The sequence below is a fragment of the Phodopus roborovskii genome, unplaced genomic scaffold (genome assembly GCF_943737965.1).
Source record: "Phodopus roborovskii unplaced genomic scaffold, PHOROB, whole genome shotgun sequence".
Lineage (NCBI taxonomy): Eukaryota > Metazoa > Chordata > Mammalia > Rodentia > Cricetidae > Phodopus > Phodopus roborovskii.
In genome coordinates, this window is record NW_026126588.1 from 1,407,172 (window position 1) to 1,428,988 (window position 21,817).

Genomic DNA, 21,817 nt, shown 5'->3' on the forward strand with positions numbered 1-21,817 from the left:
CACTTGGAAGCAGAGCTAAAAATAGACTCCATAATGAGTCACGGCTAAGAATAAGAGGGCAGATAGCCCTCCGGGAAAGGACATTACCAGGAAAGCACCACCTCCTGCCCTTCCCAGCCCTTTGCTGGGCACCATGTCGCCCACAGAGGAGCCAGTCCTGCATGACCACACAAGGTGTGCCTACACGCACCCACAACACAGGCCATCCTCCAGCGCCCTGCATGAAAGACAGGAGTAACAGGCATTCGAGAGCTTCCGAGATGCCCAAGGCAGAGGTACACTGAGGCACCAAGGCATCCTTCTTCCCTCAACACCGATTCTCAGCAGGGCATGAAGAAGACCGCCATGCTCTTGCTCACCTGTGAAATGGGTCTGCAGAGCCAGCCAGACCGGCTCTCTCCAGAGGTCATCAGTGGGCAGAGACCAGAGAGGGGTAGCAATCTACGACAGGACCAATATCATATAGCAGGTGAACCCACGGCACTCTTAGCCAACGGAACCCCATGGCTGGGGTCTCTGCCGGGAATCACAAGTTTGTTTCATGTGTGCATATCTGCAGCTGGAGCTCGGGAATCACACAGCACACTCCTTCTACCGAAGGAATGCCTTTCCATAGCAATGCAGCAATATGGGTGAGGGCTTTATTTCGCAGAGAGCCCCGGGCCAGAGAGCAGAAGAGCAAGACAAAGACACAGCGCCGCGCACCAGCCTTTGAAGTGTCTCCCGGGAACCACATGCTAGGCACACAAGACATTCTCATGCTAGGAGCCAGAGGGTGGGGGCTGGAAAAAAGGGAGGGCAGAGCCCTTGGCACAAGCTCCACTCCAGGAAGAGAGGAAGGAAGGAGAAGAAGGGGGTCCCAGGCCAATCTTGATCATTGAGTCGAAGCAGCTGGTCCAGCGTCAGTGATGCTGCAGGTTCACACATAGCCTAGCTCCAGTCCACCTAGAAAATGCAGCCTGCACATCAAGATTTCAGCAACACGAGGCACATTAGACACACATACAGAGGATTAATAGGACTTTGGGGAGACTCAGCAGGTAAATGTCCTGTGAAAGCATAAGGTCATGAGTTCAAATCCCCAGGAAATGAACCACACAGAAAGCCAGGAGTGGACACATGTGCATCTGTGACCCAGCACTGTGCAGGGAGGGAGCAGGTCACTGGGACTCGCTGGCTGCCACTCTAGCCCCAGGTTGTAAGAGGGCCTGTCTCAAGGGAATAAGGTAGACCACTCACTCAGTGTCTTCCTCTGGCCTCTGTACATGTGTGCTGGCAAGTACACTTAAACACACACACCCGTAAACATACACCACATACATGTTCATATATACATGATGAGTATTAACTCGTCAAAGGCTCTAACAAGTCCAGCCACGAACTGGCCCACTTTGTACGCTATGGAAGTACTCCGCCACTGATGGGCCACACTCAGCCCTTATTTTTTTTGCCTTTTTTTTTCAATACAGGGTCTCTCTGTGTAGTCCTGGCTGTCCTGGAACTTGCTTTGTAAACCAAGTTGGCCTTGAACTCAGAGATCCACCGGGCTCATCTCCCCTGTGCTGGGATTAAAGGCGTGCACCCACCCAGCTCTCTCATTCCACTGTATGGGCTGGAGAGCCGGCACTGCAGTTAAGAGCACTGCCTGCTCTCGCAGAGGACCTGGGTTTGGTCCCAAGCATCTGCAGACAGGTCACAACCGCTGATGACTCAAGTTCCAGGGGATCTGACGCCCTCTTCTGGCCTATGTAGGCACTGCAAGCACTCACACACACATACACATAAAAGAAAGACATACGTAGCGTACATATTTACAGATACACTTGGTGTTGAAACATAGTCACACAATGTAGAATAATTAAACCAAGCTAACTAACATGTCTGACACCTCAGATATGTATCGTTGGCGATGGTGATAACATTTAAAATTTGATCTATTTTGAAATGTGTAAGAAGGCACTGTAATTCACTGAATTTGCTTTTATGGCATACCCGAGGGGAGGGGGCAGTATTTTCTGGCCATATTGAAGTTCTGCCTCCTTCGACTAGCAACTTGCTCCTTGTCTCCTACTGCCCACATTTCAGCTTTCAAGCTCACCCTCCATACCTGCTGGACCCCCGAAGCCACTGACAGACAGGGTCTGGGAAAACCCCTGGGAGAGTCAGGTTCATCAATCTGAGGACTTTGCAGAGAGGTCAAGAGGAGCCACGAGAATTTGAAGGAACCCAAACCAAGGGCAGCGCCAACACTGGAAAGTTCTAGCAGCCCTGTGGGCTATAGGAGGCTAGCTCTTCTGCCACAGAGAGCTCCTTTTAGCCCACCTCGGGGACTCCGATTCTCTACCTAGAGGGTCAAGGAAGGGATCAGTTGTGTGACACCGAGTCTAGTGCCCATAGGAACAAAGCACTTTGCACCCTTAGCTCACAACCAAACAGCAGGCACTCCCAGGCTGCTTTTCATTAAACACGGCACTGTACTATGAAGCTCATGCTGGAGCCTCTGGGCTCAGTGCTCCGCAGACCTGAAGCCGCCCACAGCTTTCTGGAAATTGGAGGCTACCTTGGGCACTGACCCTCCTCTGGCAACATAAACCTCAAGCTGGGGCTCCTTGGAGTCTCAAGGAAGGGAGTGCTCTGGAGACTGGGGATTGCCAGACCTGGTCTGGCCCCCTGGGGCCTTAGCAGACCACCAGCACTCAAAACCTGCCATGACCACAGGCTCCTCCCACACAGCTCCTCCTATTGCCCCGGGTGGGTCACAGTATGGGGAGGAAGGGGATTCTCCAGACAGGCAGCTGATGTCCTCGTGACCTTCCTCAGCCACCCCAGCCTGAGAGACCACAACGGTAACCCACCCAGAGCTCCCACACTTCTGCAATCGGTGCTGAGTCACGAGATGCATGGGCATTGCCCTAGCAGGCTGTCAGTGGGTTAGGATGCCCTCTCTACAAACAAGATACTAAGACCCAGAATGGCCCAAGCACTTGCCAAGGCTACGCCTTAAGGGATATAAAGGCCTTGGGCTCATGGAGCAGGACTCAGAGCTGAGGGCCAGGTCACAGACTAGCACCACCGGAGCCAGCTGGGGCTGCAGAGGGCAGGTCAAAGTTCAGGAGGTCACAGAGGCACATGAGGTGAAAGGGCTAAACCTTTGTTTCACCTGAGTTACTGCAAGCTGGGGGGGGGGGCACGGACAGTGCAACCCTGAATCCTCAACAGTACCCCACCATCCGGGAGCACTAGAAACCCTCCCCAGTGTCCCCCGACGATGCCCACCCAACCTTCTGCTCTGATACACATGACACTCCTGCCAGGCCCAGCCTTGCAGCCTCCACCAATAAGGAACTGCCTCTCTAGAACTCTCTCTAGGCCCTGAGACCACAAGCCAACCAACCATGCCAGGAACTGTACCCTCTCCTCGCCCCTATCCAACACTCCAGATCCTCCATCATCTGCCTGAAGCCTCTGGGTTTTCGGATGGTACCCTCTGCTCAGCGGGGGTCCTGGGTTTTATTATCAAGAGGTACTGCATAAACCCTGCTCAGAAGAGTCTCTAAGGCAATGGCCCCAGTTTTTAACCATGACTCACAGAAAGATGCATTTCATTTGACCTTGGAGGCACAGGCACAAAACAAAGTGTTTTCCGCAACAGGAGTTCCTGGTCTACTGGCACTGGGCAACACATTCACACAGTTCTGTTCTAGCCCGTGCGTCTACCTCTATTACCCTCCGCCTCATTCTCACCGTTTCAGTAAGGCAGGCTGGCTCTCTGACTCCCAACACTGCAGTTACAGGCACCTGTGGCCATTCCTGGCTTCTATGTGGGTGCTGGGGATTCAAACAAAGCTTCTCTGTGTAGCTTTGGCTGTCCCGGAACTCACTCTGTAGACCAGGCTGGCCTCGAACTCACAGAGCTCCGCCTGCCTTTGCCTCCCTGGTGCTGGGTGAAAGGCGAGCGCCACCACTCGGCTTCCACAGCCCTTTGCTAATACTCCTTTTTAGTTTTTAAAAGTGTTCGTGGAGGGCCAGGGGGGGTGGCTCTATGGTTACGAGTGCTTCCTGCTCTTCCACGGGAGCTGAGCTTGGTCAGGGAGGATAGGACTCCCTCTTCTGGCCTCCGTGAGCACCTGCACTCACCCTGCATACACTCACATAGAAACACACATTTTTTCCTTAACAACAGAAACTGTTCATGAAGACCACAGCACTGACTTCCTGAGTTCAATAGCGACCTGCTCCACAGTTCAAAAAGAACCTCCCTGACTGCCGTTCCCTTATCTATATTTCCAGGCCTAGCAGGCTAACAGGTGCAGGGGCAGGGTACTCTCTGGTTGCCAGGCTCTGGGTCTGAGCACTTATGTCTTTTAATATCCATGATGAACACATGAGACGGGGGACTACACTTGTCAATTCCATCTTAGAGATGCGAATTACCTGCCAGGATCACAGCTGGAAGGTTGCAGGACCAGGGTTCAAACCCTGCCTGATGCCCCTGACTCAACAGAACTGGGGTTGGCTCTCAACTAAGCAGATCATGCCTACCTGATCTTTCACCAGGAGAGAAACAAGGCTAGGGAGGTGAGGAGACCCCTGCCCCTCTGTGACTGGCTCCCGTTTCCCATGATGCCCACCATCCTCTGCCCCTGATTGGATCTGGGCACACTCCCCTTTTACACCTGGGCCTTTCTCATTCTCCCCTTCTGGCTTCAGCGCAGCCCAGGCAGCTGCCGCACAAGATGGTGAGGCCAGTCTGAGATGCAAGGTGAGACTAAGTCTCAGTGAAAAGACCCGAGCCAGCGGGCCAGGGGGATCTTCCTCTCTGAACTGTCTCACACACACACACACACACACACACACACACACACACACACACACACACGCAAGCATGCACGCACGCACGCACATGCACACGCACGCACACACGCGTACACACACGCGTGCGCACGCACACACGCGCACACACACACATGCATGCACGCACCTGGGAGGGGGTAACCCACAGAAGGCGGCCCCCTGAGGTGCTCAACTGCACTTCCTCCACTTGAGTTCTAGCCATTTCCTCATTTTCTCCAGTGCTGTTTCTCACCCAGCCCCCTACACCTCAGTGAGAGGAAGTTGCACAATCCCCCGGGAGCAGCAACTGTGGCCAAGGATTACTCACAGCACAGAGGGAAGCTCCAGCCGGGACCCTTCTCCTCCCTGAAAAGCCTCCCCTTCCCAGGCAGGCTGGCTCCAACCTCCAGCCCCAGGTTCTAGTCCTAGAGAGCCTTTCCTAGTTACCCAGAGAGAGAGACAGAGTGGCCAACACAAACCTCCAGATGATACCAAAGTTCTTCACCTACCCACTGGCCACACACCCATGGCCTTGGCCTAACCCTAACTCACCCATTTCAGTCTTATATAGCCCCTCCTGGTGTGAGACACAGTCAGGGTCTGGGCAGATGGGAGCCAAAGCACTCTGCCCGGGACACACACACACACACACACACACACACACACACACACACACACACACACACACCTTCTTATGCATAAGTGATTTCTGTGGCTCCTAGGCCTCTTCTTTAACAGCCTGTCACAGAGGTATGACGGCCGGCACTCAATGGTGAATCCCCATGCCTGCAGGTAGGTACTTGTCTGGAAGGCAGTTATTAAGCTACTATCAGCCAGCTCTACCTCAGGATGGAGGAGTTCCCTGGACCCTTCTTTCCAGCACATTTCAGTGGTGTAGTGGGGGAGAGGGGACCAGCCATGACTCCTGGAGAATGCAGAGATAAGTGTAGCAGGGAGACGGAACAGCTGTGCCGCCTGGCAAAGGCAGAGGCCAGTGAGATGAGGCGAGCCCAGCACAGAGAGGCCAGAGAAGACCAGAGAGGACAATTAGACTCTGACTTGCCCTGGGCTAGCAGGCAGGAAGGAATGTGAAGGGTAAGCAGGAGCCTGGCTGGACGTGCAGAGCCCCACCGATGCCCTGGACCTCCAGCGGGGCCTCAGATAAAGAACAGCCCTAAGCACCTCTTTATCACCCCCACAGCCTTGGACTCCAGCTAAGGACAAAGTCAGAAGCGGGTCTGCCTGGGCCCCAGGGTTCCCACAGAGCCCCACACTTCTGCAGCCTTCATCAAAAGCCTGGGTGGGCCCTCCTTCAGGGTGGCTCCCCACAGGAGCACCCACAGCAACAGGCTTATCTGCTGATGCCCTCAGCTCAGCGGACAAGGACACAGTGAGGGAGGCAGGGGGAGGGCTACAAAGCCCATCTTGTCTGGGAAACGCAGTAGCCCCGGGGCTGCGGATAGAATGACTTCCCCACACCTGTGCCCCCATCCTGATGGCAGCCCCATTGAGAAACTGAGGCACAAAGCGCTTAAGTAACTTTCAGAGGCCATCCCACTGAGACTTGGGGCCAGGCCATTTTCTGATGTGGGACAACCTGTCCTTTTCAGGATGCTTCACATTATCACTAGCCAGTGTCATCAGACAGTAAATTGTTCCCCCCACCCCCAGAACTTCTGCGAGCTAGGGATGGCTAAGTCAAAGGGCTTCCCAATTTCAGTGGAAGGTACAGGGTCCTCCTCCTGTTCCAGACATGCTAGGCAGGAGGTCCCGAACACGGCTGGAAAGAGGGTATCCCCACAGCAGGCTCTGCCACTTGGGGTCCCCTCCCACTCAAGCATGACTTACTGGCAGCCTTCCAATACTACAGTGGTCTGTCTCCATTTTGATAAGGGACCCCGTCCATCACTGACCAGAAAGGATGAAAAGAAAGAAACTGATCAACCCCGATTGATGTATTCCCTGACCTCAGAAATGTGAGCATCATTTCCAGTCTTCGGTTTCCTGGGGATTCATTCCGGGATCCCTTTGGATGCTAAAATCCAGAAATGTTTAGTGTCTCTTACCCACAGGACATCTAAGCCAGTGCAATCCTCCTGTATTCTTTAAGCCATCCGCAGGTTACTTCATACCTGACACGATTTTATTCTTTAAGGAAAAGCAAGAAAAACTGCATACATATTCAGTACAGGTATATTTTTATGTGTATATGCGTGTCTGGGCATGGCTGTGTACAGAAAAGTGCAGTGCCCACAGAATCTAGAAAAAGGTGCTGGATCTAGACAGTTTATGAGCCACCGGTGTGGTACAGGGAACCAAACTTAAATCCCCTAAAAGACGAGCAAGCCCTCTTAACCAGTAGGTCTCCTTTTCAGACATTTTTAATCTGAAGTTGGTTCAGTTCTCAGATGTAAGACTCATAGATAGAAGGTACATGGTATACACCAATTATTTAACATATACATGCTAGCAAACAAACATATGCCAAAAAGTAGACGTACTTTAAAAACGAGGGGCTGGAGAGGTGACTCAGGGTTTAAAGCAGCAAACCTGACCGCTAGCTCTTACCTCGACCTTAGCTCAGACCAAAGGGGTGATCCTCAAATGTTCCTGGCTTCACTGCTCCTCAGATCCAATCAGACTGCTCTGCTCTGCTCTCCTCAACGTGACTAGAGACTTCAATGTCTTCCTATCCTCAGTGTGGCTGGAGAATGAATGCCAGCTCTGAGACCCTGTTTCTGTCTGAAATACAGCTCATGAGTCCTGGGATTAAAGGCGATGAGCCCAAGTGCTAAGATCGTCTTTGTGTGAGCTGTTTCTCTTTAGGACTGGATCAATTCTGTGTGGCTTTGAACTAACAGAGATCTGTCTACCTATCGATCCTGAGTCCTAGGATTAGAGATGTGTACCATCACCTCCTAGCTTCTGGCTGCTGGGGTTGAAGGCTTCTGTGGCTTGTGGCTGACTTTGCTTTCTGAATCCTCAGGCAAGGTTTAATAAATCATAAATAATATATCACCACAACTTGACGTTCTTGCAGAGGGAGGACCCAGCTTTGGTTCCCAGCACCAACATGGTGACTCACAATCATTTGTAACTCCAGTACCAGTGGATCCCACTCCTTCTTCTGGCCTTTACAGCTACTTTACACATGGTACACACAGGACGGGAATGTTAATTGCACATGTCATAAGACACCAGAACAGGTGGTGTCACACACCTTTAACCCAGCCAAGGCAGAGGCAGGTGGATCCCTGAGTTCTGGCCAGCCTGGTCTACATAGCAAGGTCCAGGACAGCCAAGGCTATACAGAGAAATCCTGTCTCAAAAAACCCCAAACAAATAATATAATAATAATAATAATAATAATAATAATAATAATAATAATAATGCAAACATAGAAGCAAGTTCTGGAAGGGAATTAACTTCTTTTTGTTATTTACTTGGTTTGCAGTTTTTCTTGCTTTTCCTTAAAGAATAAAATCGTGTCAGGTATGAAGTAACCTGCGGATGGCTTAAAAAATACAGGAGGATTGCACTGGCTTAGATGTCCTGTGGGTAAGAGACACTAAACATTTCTGGATTTTAGCATCCAAAGGGATCCCGGAATGAATCCCCAGGAAACCGAAGACTGGAAATGATGCTCACATTTCTGAGGTCAGGGAATACATCAATCGGGGTTGATCAGTTTCTTTCTTTTCATCCTTTCTGGTCAGTGATGGACAAGGTCCCTTATCAAAATGGAGACAGACCCAGCTCTCGAGAGCTGATCTTAGAGTTCAGGGTTACAGTTTGCTTCTCCATCCAGGAGCTTACTTTCTGAGGAGTCCCTTCTATTTAAATAAAGATTTCTTTTATTTCTATTTACGTGTGTGTGCATATTTGTATGTGCGAGTGTGTACAGGCACCCTTGGAAACCAGGACAGGGTTCCAGATCCCCTGGAGCTGGAGTTACAGGTGGTTGTGAGTTACATGTGGGTTCTGGGAGTCCAACCAGGTCTTCTGCAAGAGCAGCAAGCGTTCTCAACCAATGAAGCTGTCTCTCCGGCCCTTCCAGCCACCTCCTTTATTGGTTTTTTTTATGCACGCGATCATTCTCCTGGGGAAGTCAGAGGACAACTTACAGATGTCAGTTTTCTTCTCCCTCAGTGTGGGTTTGGGAACCAAACTAAGGTCACTGAGCTCAACAGCAAGCGCCTTTACTGCCTGAGCCATCCTGCTGACCCAGACACTTTTATGCTTGTGTATTTATGCTGTCTTTGGCAACTGTCCTACATTTCACAATAAAACAGGGCAGGAAAGGACAAGATATAGGTAAATAGTAATAGAAATTCTAATATTTTCTTCCCACACCTGGCTTTGAAAACACTATAATTAGGCTCAAAACGCTTGGATGATAACCTATAATTAGTCACAGTTCTAGAATGTGTGATGCTGCTCTAGGCCCTCTCTAAGAAGACACCCCCAATGTGCCCAGCATGGCCTGGGCTGCAGGGCTGCCCCTCAGCCAACCAGAGCTGGCTGCCCTGACCTCTTTCTCACCCTGAGCAGGATGCATTCCTGGATAAGGGCAGGGTGAGTGCGTCAGGCCAGGTGCCTGCACACCCACGCCCCACGCTATCCTGGGGTGTTCCTCTGAGAGCCCAGTGGCAGGACCTGGAGGCTTACTCCGGGTCATCCTCTGAGCATGAGGGAAGGAGGGCGGCAGAAAAAGAAATAAGGGGGATGGAGAAAGGAGAGAGAGAGAGAGAGAGAGAGAGAGAGAGAGAATATGCACTAGAGACAGATATTGGGACTGTTCCAGGTTCTGTAGAAGTGGAGAGAGGGAGAAAGGTGGGAAGTGGGGGGGGGGGACGTGCACTGGCCTCAAACCTCCTCACAATCCCGAGGCTTCTACATAGCAGGTGAATGGCCCAAGGGCCTCCCCTCTCCTCCAGAATGCCTAGAAGGAAGGACTCTGTCCAAAAAGAAATCCTCCTGGGCCTGCAGCAGTGACCCTTAGCTAAATAACCTGGAGTGTGGCAGAGCAGCTCTTTCTGGGGTCCAGAAGGTAGGGAGGGCTGAGGTCCCACCCATGTGTCAAAAGGCCTCATCTGCCTGCCTTATTCTATCTACTGCTTGCCTGCCCATCTCTGTCCTCTGGGACTTCCAGAAGCTTCTGTCGCTAACCACCTACTTGGACAGTACAGACTTGGGTGCCAAGTCCACATCTGGTGACTGCCATAGTGCTGAAGGCTATGGGCTGCTAGCTGCTGGGTCTCTAAGCCCCCTCCTTCCCCCTCTCAATAACTTAGAGACAGTACCAGCCGCCAGGCAGCCGCTAAAGCTCCAATCGGCCCAGGGTAAAGCGAGCCAGCACTGCCCTGCCCGGAGAGCTGAGCACACCTGGCTAGAGCTGGGACGGGAGTGGCAGTGGGGGTGGACGGTATAGTGTGTCATCTCCTTGGCCACTCCACATCCCTTGGGGACTACAGGGGGCTGAACAGGTGCTGTCCCCAAACTGATTATAAACAAACCAGAGGACAGGCTGTGACTTCCCTTGCCAAACAAGCAGAAGCCCCGCCCCCAGGCCCACTGGTAGCCCTGGGATAAGGTGGGGTTGCCGGCAGTTTTTCTGTAGGGGAAAGCAGGCCAAGAACCCCAAGCCAGAGGGCCCAGTGCTGGGGCACTGAAGGAGAAGAAGGGCAAGGAAGGGTCAGAGCGGAGCAGAGGACTTTGCTGAGCGGTGTATGAGGTCCTGGGTATCCGGTGATGAAGGACCTAAAGAATAGGGATCATGGAGAAGCCACATTTTAGGTCCTCACTTCTGGGCATATGATGGGATTCAATTTCTGTTCACTCATTCATCCCGAGAAGCTTTACTGGACATCCAGCATATCTGGATGCTCTTCTTTAGGCAGGGGGAACGGACTAAAACAGACCAAATCTCTATCTTGAAATGCCACGTTGTGCAATATTAGCTGTGGAATATTTGTTAATGATGCAAAGATGCGCTGCTTTCTTTTGTGTTGCATTTGTTTAACTCTATGAAGCTGTGTTCCTATGCCTGCCCAGAACACCTGATTGGTCTGATAAAGAGATGAACAGCACAGCAAGGCAGCAGGGAAATGGGCAGAGATGACAGGCAGAGAGAATAAACAGGAGGAGAAATCTAGGGGAGGGGGAGGAGAGGAGAATGCCAGGGGCCAGCCACAGAGCCACACAGCCACACAGCTATACAGACACACAGCCACACAGCCATACAGCCACACAGCTATACAGACACACAGACGACACACAGACACACAGTTATACAGACACACAGCCACACAGCCACACAGCTATACAGACACACAGACACACAGCTATATAGATACAGAGCCACACAGCCACACAGACACACAGACACACAGACACACAGCTATACAGACACACAGCCACACAGCCATACAGCCACACAGCTATACAGACACACAGACGACACACAGACACACAGTTATACAGACACACAGCCACACAGCCACACAGCTATACAGACACACAGACACACAGCTATATAGATACAGAGCCACACAGCCACACAGACACACAGACACACAGACACACAGCTATACAGACACACAGCCACACAGCTATACAGACACACAGCTATACAGACACACAGCCACACAGCTATACAGACACACAGCCACACAGACACACAGCCACACAACTATACAGATACACAGCCACACAGCTATACAGACACACAGCCACACAGACACACAGACACACAGCTATACAGACACACAGCCACACAGCTATACAGACACACAGCCACACAGCTATACAGACACACAGCCACACAGACACACAGACACACAACCACAGAGCCACACAGCCACACAGACACAGAGCCACACAGCCACACAACCACAGAGCCACACAGCCACACAGACACAGAGCCACACAGCCACACAGCTATACAGACACACAGACACACAGACACAGAGCCACACAGCTATACAGACACACAGCCACAGCTATATAGACACACAGCCACAGAGCCACACAGCCACAGAGCTATACAGACACACAGCCACACAGCCACAGAGCCACACAACCACAGAGCCACACAGCCATACAGCCACACAGCCACAGTCACCCAGCCACACAGCCACCCAGTCACACAGCCACCAGCCACACAGCCACCCAGTCACAGAGCAACACAGCTACACAACCACTCAGCCACAGACCCACCCAGCCACATACCCACCCAGCCACCAGCCACACAGCCACCCAGTCACACAGTCACCCAGCCACACAGCCACCCAGCCACAGAGACACACAGCCACCTGGCCCCAGAGCCACCCAGCCACATAGCCACATTGCCACTCTGCCAGAGAGCCACTCAGCCACAGAGCCACAGAGTCACACAGCCACACACCCAGTCACAGTGTAAGAAGTAAAGAAAGATATATAGAATAGAGAAAGGTAAAAAGCCAAGAGGTAGAATGTAGTTAAAAAGAAACAGGATAATTTAACTTAGAAAAGCAGGCTAGAAACAAGTCAAGCTAAGGCTGGGCATTCATAAGTTAGAATAAGTCTCCATGTATTTATTTGGAAGTTGGGTGGCAGGCCTCCTAAGAGTAAAAACAAACAAACAAACAAACAAATAACTATGGGCATCTGAGGTCCTGTACAGTCAGTCAATCATCTGATACCTGGGACTCTAAGCTCCTCCCCACCAGCTTTGGTCCAACCCCTCCAACCCTGAGCCCCCAGCACTCCTGATACTGTAAAACCCTCAAGGCCCAAGTGGCAGAGACTTGTAATCACAGCACTGGGGGAGATGAGACTAAAACAGGAATGGTCATGAGTTCAAGCCTAGCCTGAGTGATAAACTGGGACCCTGTCTCAAAATTTTAAAACCAACGAACAAAGCCAAACATAGCTGCACGGCGGTCATCCCAGCACTCGGGGGAGGGAAACAGCAGGACCAAAGTTTTAAGTAATCCTGGAAGTCTACAGACAGCCTGGACTACACAAGACTGGGTCTCAAAAACAGCAGCAACAACAAAAACCCACACATGGACCGAGATGGCTGCCAAGCCTGATGACTTGAGTTTGACCTTGGGTCCCACAGGGTAGGAGAGAAACAGCTCCCAAAAGTTATACTCTGACCCCCACATAAGCCATATCTTCACACACACACACACACACACACACACACACACACACACACACAGAGAGAGAGAGAGAGAGAGAGAGAGAGAGAGTAAGTAAATATAATTTTAAAATAACGTAAGTGAACAGGAGCCCAGAACCTTCTAGACAAAATGTCCTCTCACAGGGACCCCTCTAACACCTCTCTGAGCACAGAAAGGGACAGTTATTTCTTTTGCATTTTATGCTCACTCTTAGTAAGGAATGCAATTAGGGGAGGGTGAGATAACTTCACAGATAAGTACCTGCTGGGCAGGCCTGACGACCTAAGTGTGATCCCTAGAAACCACATAAAGGTGGCAGCAGAGAGCTAACTCCACACAGTTGCCCTCTGCCAGGCATGGTGCACACTTTCATCCCAGCACTCAGGAGGCAGAGGCAGGCAGATCTCTGTGAGTTTGAGGCCAGCCTGGTCTACAGAGTGAGTTCCAGGACAGCCAGGGCTATGTAGAGAGACCCAGTCTACAACAAAACAAAGCAATGTTGTCTTCCGACCTCCACACACGTATTCTGGCATGTGCCCTCCTCCATTATCACAATAATAATTCAACTTGGTGACCAAACGCTGCCCTGTGGCCGGCCCTGTGAGGAGAGAGAGGTGACAGGTGTGTAGCAACCTCACGTGGGAAGACGGCTCCCTCCTTCCAACAGTGTCCCAGAACACTGACCACACTCCCAGCAGCCTTAGCTCTGTCACAGTTTTGATGACACTATGCTCAGGGCTGTCACCTGTCCATCTCACTCTGCCTTAAACAGACAACACTTGTCCCAGAATAGGACCAAGAATCATATAGCTAAGTAGTGCCAAGTTTCCTGAGGTGCTCACACTTGGGTGTGGCTGGAGTGTCCCCTAAGGGTTGAGATTTAATCCTCATTACTCATGGTAGGGATTAAGATGCTGGAAATGCAATCCGACCGTGATGTTCAGAGGCAGGGTCACTGGGCAGTGATCAGAATTGGGTACAATCATCAGGAAGGAGTTTCTGTGACCTTTTTAAGGCCAGAGTCCGAGACCCTGGTTTGCCCACCCAGACCCATGTAAAAGCCAGGCATGGCAGTGTGTGGCTGGAACCTCAGTGCTAAGTGAGCAGAGACTGGCAGAGCCCAAAGCCATCCAGCCTAGCCGACTTAATCAGCTTCCAGTTGGTTCAAGGAGACTCTGCCTCAAAAATAAATAAATAAGCAAATAAATAAAGTGATGAAGGAAGAACACATGACGCTGACCTCTGGCCTACACACACACACACACACACACACACATGCCACACATGTTCACACACACAGACACACACACATGCACACATGCCACACATGTTCACACAGACACACACATGCCACACATGTTCACACACATGCACACACATGTCCCCCGCACATGCACACACATATGCACACATGCCACACATGTTCACACACATGCACACACATGTTCCCACACACATGCACACATATGAACACATGCCACACATGTTCCCCACACACATGCACACACATGTGCACACATGGCACACATGTTCACACACAGACACAGACACACACACAACACATTACACTCCCCCTTTACTCTCTTCCCAACACGAGGCCAGAAGGGTCATCTCAGATGAGCTCTCTTGCCTTCAACACAAACTGTGAGCTAAAACCAAACCCTTTCTTTAGAGGGTACTGATGCTCTGGTGTTCTGTTGTAGTAACCCAAAACAGACTAATACATGGCGGTTTGGGGAGGAAATGTTGACACCTGACTCAGAAGTAGGCCCTGCCCTGGAGATCTGCCTTGAGAGACAACATCTACCAAACAAATCCCAAACAGTCTAAGACATCACCCCTGGATATGTGCATGGCTATAGCCAAAAGTGTGTCCTGGGGACCAACGACTTGACTTCATTAGAAAACTTGCCACAAGTTCGGTTCATACCAGACACATGGTGTAGTGTGTACTGGTATGTACCTGTTGTCCCAGAATTCAGGACCAGCTTGAGATACACATAGTGAGACCTTGTCTTAAAAATAAATAAAACAGAATGGAGAGATGGTTCAGTGGTTAAGGGCATTGGTTGTTCTTGCAGAGGACCTGAGTTCGTTCCCAACACCCACATGGCAGCTCATGACTGTCTCTAACTCCAGTTCCAGGGTATCCAGCACCCTCTTCTGGCATCCACAGGTACTGCATGAATTGATGAGCAAAACACCCATACCCATGAAAATGAAGTGTTATTTCTTTTGAAAAATGTTATTTTAAAGAAAAATAAATAAGCAAATACAATAAGGATGGAGAGATGCTCTATGATTAAGAGTGCCTGTTGCCTTTCCAGAACTGAGTTTGGCTCCCAGCACCCACTTACAGATGGCTCACAACTCTAACTCCAGAGGATCTGATGCCCTCTTCTGGCCTCGGTGGGCAACTGCACACATGAGCACACATACCCATATAGACACACATAATTTAAAATAAAAAACAAATCTTTAAAAGCGTGATAAAATAGTGGCTATGAGGATGGTTCACTGAATCACACACAAGGACCTATGTTCACATCCTAGAACCGTGTGAAAACGTGTGGTGTGATGTGATGGCACGTGCTTATAACCCCAGAGATTCACTGGCCAGCCATCTCCCCTAAGTGCTGACCTCCAGACCAATGAAAGGCCCTGCCTGAAAGAAGGTAGACAGTGTTCCTGGGTTTGATGCTCAAGCTTTGCCTCTGGTCTCTACACACACACACACACACACACACACACACACACACACACGAACAGACCTGCACACATACACAAACGAACACATGCACGCACTCTAAAAAATGAATAAATCTTTATTTTCAAAAAGTAAAACTCCAGACCTCAGAAATGTGTGGAGCTCCTGAGCATGAGATGCAAAGCAAGGGAGAGAAAGCCGAGACCAAACAGTCCCACTGGGGGCTTCTCAGGCCCGCTTGGCGCAAGAGTTGGTGCCCTAGACTCTACAGCCTGGGGGAGGGGCTGGAACCACCCCAGCAGTTTCCCTACTGATGCCTAGGCCCCACCCCCAGACACCAGGAGGCAAGGGTATTTTGTAAGAGTTCCCAGGTGCTTAGTGGGATGGAAAGGTCCAATGGCCTCCCTGGGAACTGACTTCCCTGAGAGAAAACTTCCGGTTGGAGGAAGAGAGCATGGAAGGTGTGATGGGAGAAAGCACTTGAAGGAAGGAGGGCTGAAACAGGGCAAATAAAGCACAGCTTCCAAGACACGGAGTCCAGCGGAGTTCTGGATTGTCCTCCGTAGCATCACACCCTACTTTGGGACTGCTAGTATGCATAGCTGCCAACAAGGTGGAATGTCCCCTGGCAAAACTGGGCGGGGCAGGCACTGACCAGGCTCCCTTCTCTTGTTCTTTACGCTCGCATTTACGACCGGACCGGGGTGGGGGGGTGGGGGGTGGGGGGTGCGGGGTGGAGGGTGCGGGGTGGGGGGTGGGGGGTGGAGCTCAGGCCTCCAGCACGTGTTTGTCTAGCGCGCACAAGGCTCCAGGTGTGATACCCTGCACGAGGAGGGAAAAAAAAAAAAAAAATACACGAACCAGGAGGCAACAATGATCCTGCCTGATGCGTCTGCCTCTCTGGCTGGCCTCTGATCTCACCCTCTGCCAGCCCACTCCACAGCAAAGCACTTCCTGTGGGTAAGATAAGTCTCCGGCCCTCCCTATCATCGGGATTTTATCTCTGCCCGCAGCAGCCAAGAGCTCACTGTCAATGGTGCAGAGTGGAAGAGGAGGCAGGCCAGGGAAAGCAAGCGCCGCAGCTGGGAAGTGGCAGGACAGACGTCCGTCCGTCCGCAGGGAAATCCGGGGGGGGGTGGGTAGCAGGGACCCTGAAGGCATTGCCACCCCCCTGCACGACCTAGCTAACTGAGCACACAAGCTGGAGAGCAGGGGTGGGGGACAGTGCAGAGTGTAGTGGGGACTGTGGCCAGAGTCTGCAAAACCCCTGCGACACACGCGCGCGCGCGCGCACACACACACACACACACACACACACACACACACACCTATTTTATCTATCATCTATCAATTTTACAGGCAGGCTCTCTCTGTGTAGTCTTGGCTGTCTGGAACTTGCTCTGTAAACTAGACTGGCCTAAAACACTCAGAAATCACCTGCCTCCATCTCCCAAGCGCTAGGATTAAAGGTGTATGCCACTACTGCCCAACTATATACATATATATCTTTATATATATATATATATATATATGTGTGTGTGTGTGTGTGTGTGTGTATATACACATATATATAGTGTGTGTATGTGCCACCACCTGACAATGTATATATATATAATAGTGTATATATATATATATAGTGTACCACCACCCGACTATATATAATATATATAATATATATAATATATATAATATATATAATATATATATAATATATATATAATATATAAAACGTTTTCTTTATGTGTGAGTGTCTTGCCTGCATGTATCTCTGCACCATGTTCATGCAGAGGCCAGAAGACGGCGATGGACCCTTGGAACTGGAGATACAGATGGCTTCGAGCACACTGTGTGTGCTGGGAATCGGAACCGGGCGCACTGAAGAGCAGCTGGTGCCCTTAATGGCCAAGCCACGTCTCCATCCTGGATGGGTTATATTTGAGGGTGTTGTACATGCCCAGTGGACTGTTAGAACCCTCAGCGTTTTGTTTGTTTTAAGGTGTTTTTCTAGAATGTATGTGCTGTGTGTGTCCATGAAAGCTAAAAGGTATCAGGATCCCCTGGAGCTGGACCTACAGGAGGTTGTGAGCCGCCCATCACAGATGCTGTGAATCCATCCTCTGGAAGAGCAGCCTTCTGAACCATGAAACTATCTTTCCAAACCCATTGATTAATTGATTGGTTTGTTTTTTTTTTTTTTTTTTTTTTTTTCCAGGCAGGGTCCAGTGTTTCTCGAGCCAACCTCAAACTCACTATTATAGTAGAGGATGGCCTTGATCTTCTGATTCTCCTGCCTCTGCTTCTCAGTGCCGGGACTACAGATGTGTGCCACCATGCCCAGCATATATGGAACCAAGGATCAAACCCAGGCCTCCTGCGTGCTAGACAAGTACTCTACCAGCTGAGCTACATAGTATCCCCAACCCTTCCCTGGTTCCTTTTTTCCCTTTCCTGGAGCACTTTGGGCCTCACCTAAAAATGAGAAATCGAAAAATAAAAGAGCCACAGGAGTTGAGTTCGTGTTTGTTATTCTAAGTATGTTATATAGTCTGGGCATGAACACACCTGGCTCTTGCTCTTAGGTAGGACAAGTAGTTGGTGCCCCAAGCCAGGCAGCCTGGCTGCAGAGCTCATAGGACCAATACTCATCCAGATGTACTTACATTCAGTACAGCCCTATGCATGGTGGTTGGGGTCACATCCTAACAAAACGGAACCCTTGAGCCAGCCTTGACTCTGGGGACTCCATCAGTCCCAGCCACACACACCCACACCCTCCTGTTCTAAAGCCGGGTGTCCTGGTGCGGGAGGCAGAGGCCTGTAGAATGCCATACAGGAGGGGACCCCACAGATGGTTAGTGTTCACAGGCTGGCGAAAGGAGGCTAAGCACAGCCACACTGAAAGTCGTTGATGGCATGGGGTCTCTGGGCTCCCAGTCCTGTGAGCTTGGGACCTTCTCAACCAAAGGCCCCACTGCCTTCCCCCACATCTGATGAAATGTGCCCTTACTGAGAGCGAGCCACACACCCAGAAGGCTGTCGGGGTCAAATGCGCTTTCCGGAGCGGCCATCCAGGGCCCTGTCGGCCTGTCTCCTCACAGGACAGGGTCTTCCAGAGGGCCTTTGGGCCACCTGGCTCAGCAGCTCAGAAAGGAGGCCAGGAAGGAAGCAAGTGCAGTTCCAGGGCAGAAGACCCTCGGCACCAAAAAGAATGTCCCCAAACTACCGTACCTCCACTTTTAAAAAATTCATCTGTAGTTTTCTTTACAATTTGTTTTTAGATTTTTAATTTTTATTTTATGTGTGTTAGTGTTTGTCTGTGTACTGCATGTGTGCAGTTCCCAAGGGGGCCAGAAGAGGAGGAATCTGACCCCATAGGACTGAGTTGTAACAGCTGGCTCCCATGTGGTGCTGGGAATCAAACCTCAGTCCCTCTGGAAGAGCAGCCAGTGCTCTTAACTGCTGACTGCTGAGTCCAACACACACACACACACACACACACACACACACACACACACACACACCTTTTAAAGGAGAAGGGAGCTCAGTGGGCAAGATTTCTTACTAAGAGTTTCCAGCACCCTGTCTGGCAGCTCACAACTGCCTGTAACTCCAGCTCCAAGGGGATCTGACGCCCTCTTCTGGACTCTATGGGTACTGCATGGATTGCATGGCCTCTTACAAACACATATAAACCAATTTAAAAAAAAAAAAAGAATGAAGGAACTTCTGGCCAGGAGTGGTGGTGCACGCCTTTAACCCCAGCACTTAGGAGGCAGAGGCAGGTGGATGTATGTAAGCTTGAGGCCAGCCCGGTCTACAGAATTCTACCATAGCCAGGGCTACACAAAGAACCCCTGTCTTGAAGAAAATCAGCATAAATAAATAACAAATACATAAATACAAACAAACGATTAAAAAGAACTTCTGACACACAGATGTGGTCTTCTACAGGAATTAAGGATGTAAAGCTTGGAACCCCAGCCCTCTACCTCCAGGCTGTGTGGTTTTCAACAATTTACTTAACTTCTCTGAATCGCTATAACAAAAGCAGTAATTCCTACCCTGATACAAAGAGACACATTCGATGCTGGCAGCTACTGTTTGCAGCTAAGGTTTATGACAGTCTGGCTCTGGCAGCAACTTGAATATTCTAATTAATAAGAGTGTTGTGTTCTCCTTCCTGTCAGAGACATTCATCTACACATCCATGCACAGAGAAGACTGGGTTCCACACATCACACGCATGAGGCAGACTCCACACATCCTCTCCCAGCCCTGGCCCCTCTCTGTCCTTATTCCTCACGACTGCCAACAAGGGACTCCATTTCTGGCCCCTCCTTTCACAGCACATCACAGTCTAGCTGTCCCCTGAGTCAGGGAAACTTCTGGAAGCGCTGAGAATCTGAACCGCCCGGACCCGCTCCCAACACACACACTAGAGGAGGCCAGCTCAATTTCCACTGTCATTTCTATGGCAGCCCCAAGCTGGGCCCCAAGTGTCCCCTGCCCTCCATCCCCAGGACAAAGGCTCAACCTGGCTTTCAAGCCAACTGTGGTTGGGGAAGCCCCTGCTGCCTGCACAAACCAACTTGACTTTGAAAAGGAAGAGGCAGAAGCCAGAGGGAAGGGTGGCTGGGCCACTCCCTGTGGGGGCAGGTGCTAAGTAACTCTATAAACCCTAGCTAACGATGCAATTACAGCCATAAACGGCCCAGGAGGGATCGGGGCCAGAAGCCAGACCCTCAAAGGGCAGCCAGGCAAGAGGTCCCCTCCCACCTACTTCCCCGCATCCAGGAAATGGTGTGGGGGCCCGTGGGGGCTCACTGGAGATGGGATGGGCGGGCACTGAGCACTGCCCCCCCCCCCGTGGTACTTGCATGATCTTTTGCCTTCCCTGGCCCACTCTCTGCCCACCTCTGACTGAGTCACCAGGCCATCAGCCCTAAATGCACAGTTGGCTCTCTGTGGATTCAATGTTCACCTCAGATGTCCCTTGCCTCATTCCACGGGGCCTGGAACCAAGAGACCTGGGTCTCCATCTAGCCCCACCTCCCAGACGGAGAGAGAACTAGCATTCGGCGGTCAAGTGTCAGCAACGCCGGCTCCTCTCACACAGGAGAACCCCCAAACAGACCTGCCCTTCATCACACGCTCTGCTCCTCAGCCCTCACAACTAAGGGGCAAGCCAAAAGAAGGGAACCAAAAGGGCCGAGGGAAACTGAGGCACAGTGAAAGCTGCAGAGGCAGCAACCGTTCCCGGTCTACTGCCTCGCCTGGCTAGCGGGTTACTACGGCTGGCTCTCTCCAGACTGGGCGCTGCCGGAGGGCAGAGCCTGGGGAATGGCGACCGGCTCCCAGGCCGGGCGAGCCTGGCCCCCCGCGTTCGGATCCGCCTGGCAGCACCTGCACCTGGCCGCCCTAGACGAAACTGGAGATCAGCCCCCACCTCACCCCCCAACGGTGCCTGGTCCGGGCCAGCGAAACCCGGGCCGGGGAGGGTGTAGGGACCTCGGGCCACGTCCTAGAGGCTCCCGTTCCCTGCAGCGTCAAGCAGAGCCTCCCTCACTCGGGGTCGGGGAAGGTGGAGGCCACACTTCCCCGGTGAACTGAGCGCCCAAGTTTAGTCCCGCAACTGTCACACTGAATAGTCCTCGGCTGGACAAGCGAAAGCTGACGCAGGTTGGGGAAGGGCGCCGCGGAGAGGGGCAGGCGCAGAATGGAGGGCGGGGGCCGGGGGAGCACTGGCGCAGGCCAGCCCCACCCGGACGGGCGCCCTCCCTTTCTCCCCAGGGCTCGGGGCTGGGGCGCGCCAGGCGGCTGCGGCGCGAACCTGCTCGCGCAGCCCGGAGCAGCTCCGGGCAGCGGTGCGTGAAGCCAGAACCCAGAGCGCGGCGGGGGCCGAGGGGCGGGGACCCAGGTGGCATTCGCCAGCTCCCTTCCAGGAGGCGCTGGGCGGAAGAGGCGACGGGGTCCAGAGCTGGGGGTGGGGGAGACGAAGGAAGGCACTGACCTGGCGGGGCGGGCTAGCCTGGGGTTGGACGGCGCGATGTGAAGGGGGTAGACAGGGGAAAGGGGGCGTATTTTCCGGAATTGGGGACCAAGAGGGTGG

At 51.7% G+C, this 21,817-nt stretch overlaps 1 protein-coding gene across 2 annotated transcripts in view; it reads right to left on the bottom strand.

Moving 5' to 3' along the window:
• The window catches only part of Tfeb (transcription factor EB), a 52,716-nt gene that overhangs the window by 29,847 nt on the left and 1,052 nt on the right, over positions 1-21,817 (bottom strand). The window contains exon 1 of one of the 2 annotated variants that reach the window (XM_051204621.1): positions 360-443. The exons of the other annotated variant lie outside the window; for it this stretch is intronic. The gene's annotated coding sequence lies outside the window, so the exon portion shown is untranslated. Of the gene's footprint in view, positions 1-359; positions 444-21,817 lie in introns of those variants that run through there. 2 annotated transcript variants of the gene reach the window in all.